Consider the following 14,911-nt stretch of genomic DNA (forward strand, 5'->3'; position numbering starts at 1 on the left):
ATATAATTATTTAAGTGAGTAATAATTTTCTAGTATAAAGTTGATTTCAAAGTAAAAAATATGTTTCATTCTCATTGCTGTCATACGGTACGCGCGCTGTATAAACAATACTTAATAAACTCCCATTGTTAAATTTAAAATGAAAAAAAAACTAGGTTTCGATAGTGTGAAATAAAAGTATCGATTGTATTTTGTTACTCGTTCTGTGCAACCGTTTTAGTTGATGTTCGATTGCATGCACTTTTTAATGAAAACTCTTTGATAAAGTTCAGTTATATGAGTTTTGTTAGTTTGACTTACGCAAAATCCGTATGACTTGAAATTATCGGTAAATTACAGAAAATACAGGGTTACGATATTTTAGTCGTTCAAATTAAGTTTCAAAAAACCAAACAAATATATTAGTTAAATCAATACCAGATTGGACTTTTTAAATTATTTTTTTTAGATGGAACACTTTTTTTATGTTAAAATAAATTTTCTCAGATCGAGTTCTACAACATAAGATCTTGTATCTGATAATTTAAAAAAGTTTCTAATATATTTTTTCCTTTTTTTAAAAAGTCTTTTACTAATAAAACTCAATTAACATAACGATGTTTTAGTGCGTTTTTGTCCAGCAGACCATTCTTTATGAAAATCTGTTAAGTGTACATGAATTCTGAGAAAGTCTTTATTTATAAAATTCAAATGAAAAATTTATTTTTTGGTAATTTTTTAAGGAGTTTTTTAACGTCATCTATTTATGCATATTTCATAAAATAAAATAAAACTCTATATCTGCAAATTTGTGTTTTGGTTTGTTAGACATAAACGAACTGAAGTGACGATAAATATAAATAAAACGATAGTATACAACATACATGAATAAAATCTACATAAAAAAAAAATAATAATTAGCGCATAATTAGGCAAAAAGCTATTTTTTATGTAATTAAGTATCTACATAGTAATAAAAAGAAAACCAAGTTAGGTTTATGCAAAAAAGGTTGTAAATAAATAAAAAGGGGAGTATTAATAATTATAACAACACAATTTTTTTTCTACATTTTTAAAGTATTTTTGAGACCGCTATCTCTTCTTAATATGACTAATCTATTAAATTATGACTTAGTTTAAGAAATCATACATTTAATTACTTTATATAAATATTGACTTAAAGTAGACTGAAAAATGGTGTTCTTATTTTTATTACACGTTTTAGTATAATAATCGACTTCTACAAATTTCTAGACTTCTACGAATTTCTAAACTTCTACAAATTTATTCTCTACCCCATGAATACTAGTAAATCTAATACATATTCTAAATCTATAACTGGTGAACTAAAACATCCGCCATACTCTGGACAGTTCTTTCCATTTCCATCTCCGTAACACTCCTCCGTTTGCTGCAGGTCAGGCCTGGCGCTGAGGCCCTGGTGGCACCTCTTGAAGGCCCCCTTCAGCTTGAACTTCCGGGAGCGAACCCTGGAACCTCGACCACAACGCGAACTACACGATGACCAACTCGACCACTCGGTCAAGGCGCAGGGGCCCTCTCTCTGAGCTGGGTCAGGTTCATCCTCTGAAGGAAACCTGAGTAATGAAAGAGGACTTTTAAAACTACTAGTATCATTAACATCATCATACCTGCACCCGGTGGTGCATAGGCACTATATTGCTACGCCAAATGAAACGTTTTTTGATTATATGTTACCTGAAGATAAGGTGATCAATTTACGCTTCAGGCGCCAGTCCAGGAACAGTAATCAACAGTGTTATCAGCCTTTGAAAATTTTAGATATTTTGCAATAATTTGAATTTTAATAAGGAACAAAATGTAGATAAATAGTATGGTTTTTCATTATGAATACATATCAATCGTATTTGTGTATCAAAATCATATATGTATGTACCCACGACATATTGATAATTTGTCATGTTTGTGAAACATCTTTATTTATGGTTTTTCAAAGATATTATGAAGGCATATAATACTTGTATCTGACATTTTTAAACATGGTTATTATGAAAAAACCTGTTATTCGACATATTTTATTATGTAATATAACCATTAATTCATGTTTAAACAATGATTTTAATGATGTAATAACTTATATTTACATACAAGTTATTTATTTGCAAATACTTGGTACGCTTCCACTTTAGACCAATTAGCGCATTCATCCTTTAATGAGCATCTTCAGTCTCAAGATGCGTAATGTCCGCAAATACAGCAATACATTTGTATGAGAGAGAGCACGAAGATGGAACACATAACAAGGAAGACAGAGACGCTGTTCTGTAGCCGCCGTAGCCGCTGTTGTGTGAAAGAAATTTAGTGGGTTGTCGACAGTGATGGGTGACGCACACGTTAATTATGATCGTGGGAATTATGTTTTTTTTCTACAACAGGGGCAAATTATATGTCTATTTTATAAATTATGGAAAAATAATTATTAAACCGTTTGTCTTCATGTTTTTTTTTTCAAATGTCTGAGCTTTAGAATATTCTGTCTTTTGCTTTTGGTAACTCGATTTTTCATCTCCGTTCGCAAAGAGATTATTTACCATAGTATTTTACGAGTTAAACTGTAATATTTTATTGTTCCTGAAATGGCGCCTGAAGCGTAAGATTTATCAACTTACCTTCATGTAACAGATTTTCGAAATGGGCTGCATTTGGTTTACTAATACGGTGTCCTATTCACCACTTGGTGCGAAAAGAGAAATGATGATGTTTTGAAGTGAAATAAATTCATTTATATGATATATAAAATTACAGTTATTTATTTTAAATGCTATAATATTTACAAATGAAAAATAATATCTTTCTCGCAACAAAAAAACCTATACAATTCAACGACTGACTAAAAGGTATTTTCCTTTAATGGTTTTGTCAATAAAGGATCTTGGCATTACTTAATATAGTAAATTTTCTTATTGTAAAAACATTGATAATATTGTCAACAAATCTCTCAAACTTCTCGGTTTTATCAAAAGAATGACGATGGACTTCAAAAATATTAATACCATCAAAACTCTTTATTGCTCACTAGTTCGACCTATTCGACGCTTCTCTTATTTGGTATCCATTTTGCAGGACCCATATTTATTGACCACATCAAGTCTGCCCGACACCGTTTTTCTAAGAAAAGTGGCATGGTCGCTCGGATTACAAAGGGGTCATTATTTCTATTTGAAATAGAGCAATCTCTAAATCTGTCTTCATTGGAGAAGCGAAGAACTGAGATGGACTTACATGCACTTTCAAAATACATAATGCTGTAAGTGATGTTCTATCTCTGTTGCAATCAATTTGTTTTCAGGTTCCCAACCATATCATCAGAAGTAAAAATCTACTATTTATTAAATATCAAGAGCAACAGTTGGTTTTATGCCCCAATGTCCAGAATGGGTACATTAGTTAATTCTTCACATGACTTAGCATTTATAGGGATAGATCTTCCGGCTTTTCGTAGATCTCTAAAACAGTGAGGGATAAAAATGGATTAACATGGTATAGCTCAAAGTCTTATATGTCTTTCGTTTTTATTAATATATTGTATCTATTGTTGTATTGCCCTTGTTTATTTTTGCTACATAGTTTTATGTTCTTGCTGTTCAGTTTCTTGTATTTACGTTTCTTCTTGTAACTGTTGTAATTGGCACAGGCCATATATTTAATAAATAAAATAAAACAGATAAATACTTATTTTGTGTTAAATCATTCCATATATTTAATTTGCGGACCGATTTCAGAACACGACTGTTCCTAATGCCTTGAAAAAGGAACAGTTATGTTCTGAAATCGACAGGCAAATTGAATAGGTATATTTAGTGATTATAAACAAAGTATATATTTAATAATATTATATATAACATTGAAAATCACAGACTAATATTGAATTATAATAAAATTTTACTTGATTGACTTTTTAAAAATGTTTTTTTTTTAAATACATTTTTTTTGCATTATTGACATTAAGGAGCGTTATGAATTGAGGGTATTAAAAGCAAACGAAGAAATCCTCTTTGAAGAAGTTTCTGACTAAATAAAAAAAGACTCAATGGAGAATGCTTAATTTGCGGTATCAAGTAGTCTAATTGAAATCGGTTTCGGCAAGATTTAGAGACGGTTTAAATTACGCTATTATTAGGTGGGTGGGTTTTTATGTAGTTTATTTTGGCGTAAATAACTAATCTCCATTTTTGGTGCCGATTTCTAAGTTTTCTTCTAATACCTCAATTGTAAAATTTCAACAAAAATTACAATAACTTGCGTGTTAAATACTTGAATTGAAATTCTGTTTTATTTTTGAAATTTTCGTATCCATACAACTGACGGTCTTTTAATAAATAATGGAATCTTGGTTTTCATATGAAATTCCTTTGTTGTCGTCTTTTTGCAATCTCAAAGTCCATGGGGGAAATCACGGAATCATAAAATACCCGAAACCACGTAAATGAATTTATTTGCCCCCCGTGAGGCAATCCCATTAGTACTAACTGGTTCTCTCACAATCCTGTGGTTCATTTGGGACCAGGGCCCATTTTTCGAGAAATCCGGTGCGCGCTAAAGAGAAACGCCGCTCAAATGGCCGTTTTACGAGAAAAATTGTAAAAATCGGAACATTATTTTTCTCTGTGGCCCTTTAAAATCAGGGTTGCCCAAATTATTTTGTAAACGGTTCACCAATTATTCTAAAGATTCTGAATTTTTGTAATTTATTAAAATACTTATTAGAGTAATTTTATCTCTTATGACTTTTATTCATAAAACAAACAATTCACTTAGAAATTCAAATATTTTTATTGTACGCAATCTTTTTTATTTAACAATTTTCAATGAATTTATTTAAAAAAATACACACTTAAATTTAAGATGTACATATTATAAAAAGAAAAAAAACTTAAAAGAGACGCTTGTCAAAGTAGTAGGAGAATTCTGCTCCCAAAAATCTCTTTGGATACATGGAACAGATCAACATCCAGAGCGATGTTGTTCAACATAGTGATAGCCCGTCACACAGGCATAACCACTGGCAGGTTAGTCTTGTATATTGGAATATAAAACAATTAATGCTGACGCTGTCTTAGTAATTATCAGGAACATGCAAACCAATGTTTATCATAATCTCAGGATTATAGGCCATATCGTGAAATAATCAATAAAAATGTCTAATCAAGTACACATTCCTTGTTGTCTCTAAACTGTTGTAGCCAAGCACGCCCTGGAGAATCTTGCTCAGGTAGAGCCAAGGATAATATTCGCACTCTTTAATGTAGAGATATCTCATAAACTTCATTTGGATTTTCGCCATCATTAGAGAGTATTTGTGACCCTTAAATCATCGAGCCTCTTTTGAGTCTACTTCGCAAGTTGTAAAAAGTTCTCAGTAAGCGGCTATTTTCGAAAACCCTGGCAGTATGCAAAACGAATCCCAACATCTTTGATGTTTTGCCACTGATTGTCTGTGATAGCATGGTTTTTGTATTCTTTAGTACCTTTATTTTATTTTGCTTTCATAAAATATATACTGACATGTGTCATATTTCACTTAAATTATTTTAAAGAAAAAAAAATCACAGACTTTTAAACTTACAAACACAAATTTGTTAATTGCTATTAATGTAGTCATTTTACCTTTAACTTGAGGTATTTTAAAACATCCATATTATTAAGTGCGTGAATTACAACATACCAAAAAGTAAAACAACTTTGGCTAACAGGCATTTCTCTGTGGTTAATCCAAGGATATTTAATTTACTGCATCAGGTGACAAAGAAGTTTAAGTCATTTTCAAAATTTAAATCTGGTTTGAGTAGATTGGTTGCTCGAACGAGAATAGATCACTATCATATAATGTAGAATAACTGGTAAAAGATTTTTATGGGTAAATGTAAAATATAATAGATAATATAATTATTATTTTATACAAAAGTGATATGTAATATGATATGTATAAACGTAATGTGTACTTATAAAATATAATATTAATATGCATGTGTGAATACATTTGTATATATTTATATGCATGTATGTTTTATGACTGCATTTCAAGTGACCCGACTTAACACGGGTTTTCTAGTGAGTCAGGAAAAGTTCACAAGCATAGGCCGTTGCTGATTGTATCACTATAAACTGTGTATCTATCCCTAATAAATGTATGTACAATGTTGTAAATAAATAAATAATTAAAAAATTAAAGCATTTTGTTTCATTTGCAAATTTGTAGAAAAAATATCAGAAACTATAAGCGGAAAGCCGTTAATAATTGAAAATTGCCAACCCTGGTAAAAAGTATCGAACGTAAAAATAATGCAAGGGCTATTTTTATTTTTAAGAGCACCATTTTTTCTTCTCCTTTAAAAATCGGTCACATAACCATTGGCGGAAAAATAAAAAAATCGTTTCGTATTTTGAATAAGCTTTTTAAAGAAAATTCTGAAACCTTCCAAAATGCTTTACTGTTAGGACATATCGTTGTAAATCTTGCTGACTTGAAAATAATAATATTTAATGATGAAGCTTTTTGCTTTTTCGTCGTACTGTTTTTTTTAGAATTTTATAAAAAAAAATTATGAGTGTTTGCCTACTAATGATTTACTTAGATATTAAACTTTTAGGAGCTATTTTCATAAATCACTATTAGAAAATGGAAATCAAGCTGCACTTCGAACCTCGGACCTCCGATACACAAATCCGCGACACTAGTCACAGGACCACAACTCGGTTTAATCATCAGTGTGGCCATACATGAAGCAAAGTGTAGTTTTTTTATTATTTTTTAATCGTCTTTATCAATAAAATCCGCTAAACGAGTATTATAATATTAATACATTTTAAAAATAAAAACAGAAAGTATTAAAACATATTTAACCCGAAAAGCGACCTACATGGTGTAGTGGGTAAAACGTTTGACTCATACACTGAAGGTTCAGGGTTTGATTCCCGGTGAGAAAAAAAAATACCATGTGATTTTTCTCAAGCCTGAGTGTTCTGTAATTGGTCTTTTTAGCCTGTTGTGGTTAAAAAAAAACTACAAAAAATAGTATGTCATCGGGTACTCAGACAATAGTTTAAATTAAGATTCAAATAAAAGAGTACAGATAGAGGACAATATTGTACGCATATGAAGTAATGAAAATATTTTGTTTCGTTTTTGATGCTTTCAAAAGAAAAACAATATTATTAAGAAGAAAGAAAAAAACTCAACAAAACCAGGTAAAATGGTTAAAAATATGTTTTAAAAGTAGAAAAAGAGAAAAAAATAATAAAAGAAAAAAATATTTTTTGAAATTAATATCAAAATTTTGTGAATAAAATAAGAAAGATAGAAAAAACGGTTAAAAGGAAAACGATAAAACGTATTAAATGAAAGATAAAAATACTGAGCTAAAAGTTTCATTTTTTTTTCTCCTCTATCCCTGCGAAGAGATACAAAATAATTTATGCGCAATCTACACAACTTATTTTGTAGAAGTATTATCTATATTCCGTTTGTTTTGACATTGTTATATAATAGGAAAAAACGTTTTTTTTGCTACTTATAGGTAGAATAAAAAATATTTTTGAATTCTCGAAAAAACGGTCATTGCATTGTCCTCGCCCCTAATACGACACGATTCATGTTCATTTTCAACTTTGTTCCAAACCATTCAAGTTTTTATAGAAAGTCGCCACGAATCTTTACGTCACAATTATCAATGCCAAACACGTCGCGTTTTTCTAGACATTTTTACAAATATATTTTTTAAGTAATACATAAAAACATTTCTCCAAAATATCGATACTGATTTTGAAAATACAATTAACTGTTCTGAATCCATTTTCTATATTTTTATCGGTATTCGTAGTGCGTGATATTTCCATATTGTAAGAAATTTTGTGTATAAAATATCGAGCGTCAAATACTTATTCTAGCCCGGCAATTTGTCAAAAATAACTTTAGCTATTTTAAAATGAGGAAAAGTTAATGTAAACTTTAGTCTAACTTGCGATAGTATATATTTCTGAATTATTCCAAAAGGCACAAATGACTCACAGAAATATTGTTACAGTACAAGCATTGATCATTTAAGAGACTTAATTTAGACGAAGCTTATGAAAATCAGTTTTATGCTTCACGTATTTGGAGAAGTTAAATCATTAAGTCGGCGCTTATTTAGGGACCAATTTACAAAATGGTTAGTAAAGCAAATCTCTTCAAAATTCTAAAGTTTTCCATCTCGAGTGATCCGTAAAATCGTTCCGGTGACTTTATTGTTTCCTTTATTTAATTGAAAAATAAAATCCCTTAAATATTTTAACCAAGCAATATGCTCCGTAGAATTTAAAAATATTCAGATGAATCAGTTATTTTTAAAAAACGAATAAAAAAAATATTTATTTAAATGAAAAAAAATATTAAACTTTGTTTTGTTTTTTTCTAATTATCTTGTGAAAAAAAAGGGGAAAATTAAGAAGAAATGAAACGAATGAGGTCCTGGGTTCTATTCCTGAAATATTGAAATGATTATATCGATGTGTAAGGTAGTTTTAAACAGTAGTATTTTATGGCGCTTGGACTGTCTTCTAAAGCGTAAGATTAATCACCGTAAGTTCGGATTAACAAGCAGATATTTATTCTCTCGGACACAAGATGTTTTTTTCCGTTTTTTTTTCTTTTTCTCTTCTACGTAACGGTTTTTGTACTTACATATATTCAAATATACTCTTACTACAACTACCTACATATAAATGTAATTGATAATATTTTATACATCGTACTATCAGCGCTATGATCAGTTCTGCCTATTGGTTCATTGACGGCAAGCACTCCGGAAATGTTCCATAACTTTCTTATCATTGGTTGATTCATGTGGTAGTTTGTTTTTATAAGTGTTTTTTATTCTTTTTTTGTACATTTTCAGAAAACTTTGCTGTAAAATTGAATGCTCCAACTTTTACCGCGCGCAAGAAAACATTTATTTTATCAAATTTTCCGTAGGGCTGAAGATAATCACTTAAGTACGTTTTCTCATAAACAAATGATATAAACTGGATGGATAAACTGATAAATATGTAAACTGGATGGAAGAAACATCCTTAAGTTTAAACAATAATGGATTTTCATTTTCTTTCATTGACCAATCGTGTTTCTTTTGCCTGATCGTTTTTGACCACTTTGTCGACGATTGTAATAAATGTTAAGTTTTTTGGATGACCTAACAGTGCGTACAGTTAAAACTTACAGATTGCCATATTTAACTCCAGTTCATAAATAAACTAACTAAGCTTGTTTTTCACCACCACATAATAATGTCGGTTGCTAGAAAGTTCATTTGAGATTCATTTGCCGTGAAAGTAACTGGTATGTGTATTTCAAATGTTGCAAAAATCGAAGAAAACATTGATACGTGCTATTAAAAACACAGTTTGCGCTTTGAAAGTAAAACAGTTGTTTGAGAATATTTTATATTTTTTTGACGATCGAGAATACTATGAAGCATTGTTACACAAATGGCGCATTCGAAATTTTCACCATTTTTTTCGTTTTATTGTAAAAATTTGAAAAACTAAAAACTAGGAGTTTCGTCCTTTGCAGAAAGCTGTCGTAATAACAGTTTTTTTTTAAGTAGTTGAGTTTAAAAGGGCCGAGTCGGGTATTATAATATGTCACTTTCTAGTATATTTTCTAATGCAGTGTAGCAAGTAATAATGCAATTTACCAAAATATTTCAGGTAAATTGCATCATTTTAATAAATGTCACCATTTAGGATAATGCACGAGGCGAATTTGCAGGGTCTGGAAATGTTTATTCCTCACCTACCCTTACTAAAGCCAATATCCTAACTGAATCACATTGCCTTTGTGTACTGTATACAGTATACCACAAAATGTCTGTAGGGAGTTCCCCTAACAGCCCGTGCATTGGTTGAGCTTCAGAACTGTTTAGGTAAAATACCGCGTAGCAGATCGTGTGACACCACCAGTCTACCACCGAAAGAAAATATAATGCAAATTAAGATTTACAAATTTCTCTGTTTATTTAAAAATAATTACAGCACTTATATTTTTTTACAGACAGCAGTGGGGTTTCAAACAGATAAATAATAGTAATAATAATCATAGTTTATTAAACAAATAACTGTTAACAAATTACAACAGGGATGGAGAATACCTTAAATAAGGGAATATGAAAGTCAAGGCATTTACAGGGCTTATGACCTATCATTGGCTGTTTTAAGTGAATAATCTTCAAATATTGTAAATAACTATTACTTTATCTACTACATTTACACTTAGGTAATAGATTTCTCTGGATCATGTCTAGTCTGCCTAACTAGGAACAAGCTGTTTTAAGGCAGACATTTTTATGCAAAAACAAACAATAACATTACTACCTACTAGTTTATTTACTTGACAGTTATACAATATTTATTTATACCATTTATCATTTAAGAATTTATTTCGAGTAAATTTTCCGATTTTCCTCGACCTACACCCAGAAACCAATTTTTTACATTTTTTAAAAAATGAATACGAGTCATGATTTTACAACGTTCGGGTAATGTTTTAAATATTTTGGGGCCCAGAAACCTGAAATTTCTTTGCCCGAATTCAGAGTTTGTGATAGACCCCATGACCCATCCTCTAGTTTGACTTCTGGTAATGTGGGAGTGTTCTTTTTGGGATTTGGTAGAATAATTTGCATTCACAAACATTATTCTATAAATATATAATTGCCTCATATCTAAAATCACAAATTCCTCAAATAACTTGATGCTGGGGTACCTGAAGGGCTTTTAAAAAAATATTTTAACTATAGATTTTTGAGCAGATTCGTATGTATATTTTGGGGATCTTACTTATACCAAAGAATACTTTCACATTTTTTTTAACTAACAAACTCTAAACCGATGAATATTGAAAATTGTATATCCGGCATTGAAGAATAAATCAGTGATGAGATGGTTTTTAAAAAAGAAATAAACTACTAAGCCTCTATTTAAAGGCTTGTCAGCAGGTGCGAAATCGAAGCCAAAAAAGGAAGCTTTGGAAAATACACCAAAACACGTAGACCAATTAACACAAAAAATCTTGTTTTTTTTTCTCTTGTAACGGCGGGAATTAAACCCGCTAGGCCAGTTTTCCAGTTAACAGTATATTTCTAAAATGTTCTGAATATTGATTTAACGTAATATTGAGTCAAGACTGGATTCCACCCTTAAAAAGCTTTTAAAATGGTCGTGTATTTCGACAAAGATTGTTGACTGCATTTTAATTAAAGTAATAAAAATACACATTTAGGATAACTCCGTTATTTATAATTTCCCCGGTAACCGGATGATCGGTGACTAGTCTGACGATATCGGTAACGGTGACACCGGGTTACTGCTTCTTCGAAATATGTGTTTTTATTATTGTGGAGATTATTGAGACCATAATATGAAACATTAGACATTTACAGGAGTTTTGGCAACAATCTATGTTTGAAATAATTCAATTTGGTGGGTCTCTCATCCTTAAATTATCAAAATAATTTATATTATTAATTTACAAAAGTCGTTAGATAGAAAAACTGATGAATTGCAATATGGCAGATTAAACATAATATGCAGAATTGTGAATGTTACACAAAAGAAATGGTTTTTACTTAATCAGATAATAACAGGCCATAAGCTTTTTTCAGTAAGTCCGAATCCTTATAGACTAAAAGTAAAATTTAACCCCTCAAGATTTTATTTAAAAAGATCAATATCTCAACGGAGACTAAGAAAATAATTTTGATTGATATCTTAACCGAAATGAAAGAATTAAAACATTTGGCAGAATGGTGAATGGCGAATGAATGTGTAAATTAACCAATAAATATTTTTTATTAAATTATAAATACAGTTATTAATGAAACTTCTTGGTTTAGTTTTACTTTTTTACTATTTTGACAAATGGGTGCTTTTGCCTTAGAAGGCATCTTCAAGACTGGTAAATTGTTCACAATGTTAACAGCTTTCATACTTTTTCTAACATATTTTGAAGATAAGGAGATCAAATAAGTTTTTTAACAAGGGACAGAAAACATAAATATTTACAACTAGTTTGCTAAACAGTTCAGTTTTGGACGTTATTGGACCGAAATTGGGATTAAGCATTCATTATTTAAAAAGTGAGAAAATAATACATGGCGAAATACAACAGAGTGGGATATACACATTTTAACAGGTTAAGTAAGCACAATACTGTGATTTTATGACAAGGAAGTTCACATATCTATAGATAATTGAAAAAATATTTCAAGATAAAAACCAATATAATTAATTTGTTAATGGAATGAAGTAATTCATTTTAATAATTAATCTATGTTATTCTTATTGTTTTAGTAGTAAATAAATAAATAAATACCAGTCTTAAAGATGCCTACTTCGGCAAAAGCTCTCGTAGGTCAAAATAATACAAAAAGTAAAATGAAACCAAGAAGTTTTATTGAAAACTTTATTTATAATTTTATCAAAATCAATAACTGTGGAGTTTTATCAAGAAACATCAACAAGAAATATCAATTTTGTTAAGTAATCATTTAAATCAGCCAATGACAGACTATTAACCGTTTAAATACCTAAATTTTTTCATTTCAGAATATTTGTTTCATCTCTGTAGATCATAAACTTATTTGAAAATTGTTTTTACTTCAACATTTCATTGTCCGTGGTCGAGCACCTACAGACTAATCAAAATACATTATCTTCATGTAAGTAACTGAATTTTGAGGTACTAGGTTGCGAATTATGTGAGTATGCATTAAAATATTGTCACACCTTCCTTTTTAAAATCCTTTTTACCCACAACATCTGTTCACGTCCCACCTCAGTATCCTTTGATAACCCGCCACAGCAAGACCTCGTGTAGTGAATCGCGCGTTTATTTTGTTAAACGTGTGCCGCATCAAACTCATTGTTTCAGCCAGCCACTAGTGTTGAGCATTAGATTGGCATTTGCCCTAGTGCTGGTGCTACTCGCAAGTGACCGTCGGACCCAAGCAATTTTATCAAGAACAAACTAGGTTAGTGGTTTCCATTCCTGATTTATTTCATTTGTTGGGGTTGTGACTGATTGACACTGCATACCGCATAGAAGGATATTCATTTATTTATATTAAATTATTAATACAGTCCACTATATTGTAGAAGCCTTAGGGCTTCACCCTTGCTATTTTTTGCCCCGCACCTACGTGGAAATTCATTTCCCATCACTGTATTTTGTGTATTAATGTATTCCTCATTGCTGCATCAGGTGAGGAAACGTGTTTGGTGATGATTATTTTTCTATCCAATTTATTCAATTGAAATTAATATTTTTAAGGTAAAATTTTGTTAGAAAATGACCCGTTTATTCCAAAACAACAAAATGAAACTGGAATGCTCAGTAATTGGTTTTTAATTTGCCTTTTCATATAATGGCAAATCCAATCAAAGTTTCTTAAGCTTGGATTATGGCGAGGATTTAATACTGGGTTATCGCAATCCGATACAATTATTGTGCTCTAAATCGAAGCACAAAAGGGTCTACTTCTCTCATTTATTTCACATTTCAAATGAATTTATAACTTTTTTTACCGACGCGGTGTAAAAACGCGGCCAGTCAAAATAAAAGCAGAGATTTTTTTTAATCAACAGTATTTCCAGTTTGTCCAATTTTTGTAGACATGGACTAGTTTTTACCTCATAGGGTATAATTTCAACTGTCCATGCGCTCAATGTCTGCAAGACTTGTTGTAATCTAACTTCTGTTTTTATAAATTTGTTTTTTTTTTTTTTTAAATATCACTTTAATTCTAAACTTCATTGTCAAATAAAATATTTTTAAAAAATGTAAATAAGGGCTAGATTTTATACTCTTCATGAACTCTGTAGCTGCAAGACGTGTTGTAATCTATCTCTTTTATCGAAAAATTGTAATTATCATAATTGGAGAAGAAAGAAGAAGCTTAGAAGCTCCAAGCCGTGCTGGGATATTTATTTATTGTACAGCGCTCTTGAGGTGATTTTCGCAAAAATAGTGCTGTGTAAATTATCTAAAAATATATTAAAGGAATTATTAAGATTAACATCTCGCAAAGTAACAACTTTCATTTTGCAATTTCCTGACAGTACAAAATCGTACAATTATTTTTTTAAATAAATAGTTTCTAAAAAAACAAGGAAAATGTGTAATCATTTTCAAGCACCAAATAACTTATCCAAAATGAAAACTTTCAGAAACTTCACCAAATCTATGTTCAGGGATCAAGTAGTTAATTGGTAATGTTAACAATCTTATCAATCGAAATAGTTAAAAAACTAATAATTGAATATTCCCAACAATATTTTATATTATATATGTGCCCTGCAGACATATTATATCTCGCAGTAAAGTGAAGATACAGTAACACGTGTAATTAGATTCATTATCACGATTTCAGTTCGCGACGATCGTCAACAGGGGATGAAAACTTTCCCTCCACCCTTCTTGGGGTTGCTATGTTGTTAAGTTTCCCACTAACTATATTACACCCTGGATTCCTCTTCAAACATTCAGATACACGGAACGAAAGGTTCACTATAATTTTCTCACGATGAACACGTTTGTTATCACAATAAGTTATACAAAATTGCACCTCAAAATTGACATTTGATAAATGATACAACAGAGATGAAGCATCTTTGAGGAGGAAATACGGAAACCAAGGTAGTTGTCTAGTATTGGTAACATTAAAAAGGCGTGTAGAATTTTCGCGGTCGCTGTTTTTTTCATTATTATTTTTATCTTATTCAGAAAACATACAGTCAAACATAATAAGTATTAAAGACAACGATTTTCTAACATAAAAAGACCAATTTAGTTTTTATAAATTATGCAAAAGATTTGAAGAAAAAAATGTAAATAAGAAACTCGAGCGAGAAAGGA

At 30.5% G+C, this 14,911-nt stretch overlaps 1 pseudogene across 1 annotated transcript in view; it reads right to left on the reverse strand.

The window, feature by feature from the left end:
* LOC148276000 (spondin-1-like) overlaps nucleotides 1–14,911 on the reverse strand; it is a 185,399-nt pseudogene that overhangs the window by 16,965 nt on the left and 153,523 nt on the right. Inside the window, exon 9 of the transcript XR_015823881.1 lies at nucleotides 1,344–1,577. The product of XR_015823881.1 is annotated as a spondin-1-like (transcript). The remainder of the gene's footprint in view (nucleotides 1–1,343; nucleotides 1,578–14,911) is intronic.

Source organism: Micrasema longulum, unplaced genomic scaffold, assembly GCF_059751315.1.
Source record: "Micrasema longulum isolate JH-2025_06_02 unplaced genomic scaffold, ASM5975131v1 h1tg001300l, whole genome shotgun sequence".
Lineage (NCBI taxonomy): Eukaryota > Metazoa > Arthropoda > Insecta > Trichoptera > Brachycentridae > Micrasema > Micrasema longulum.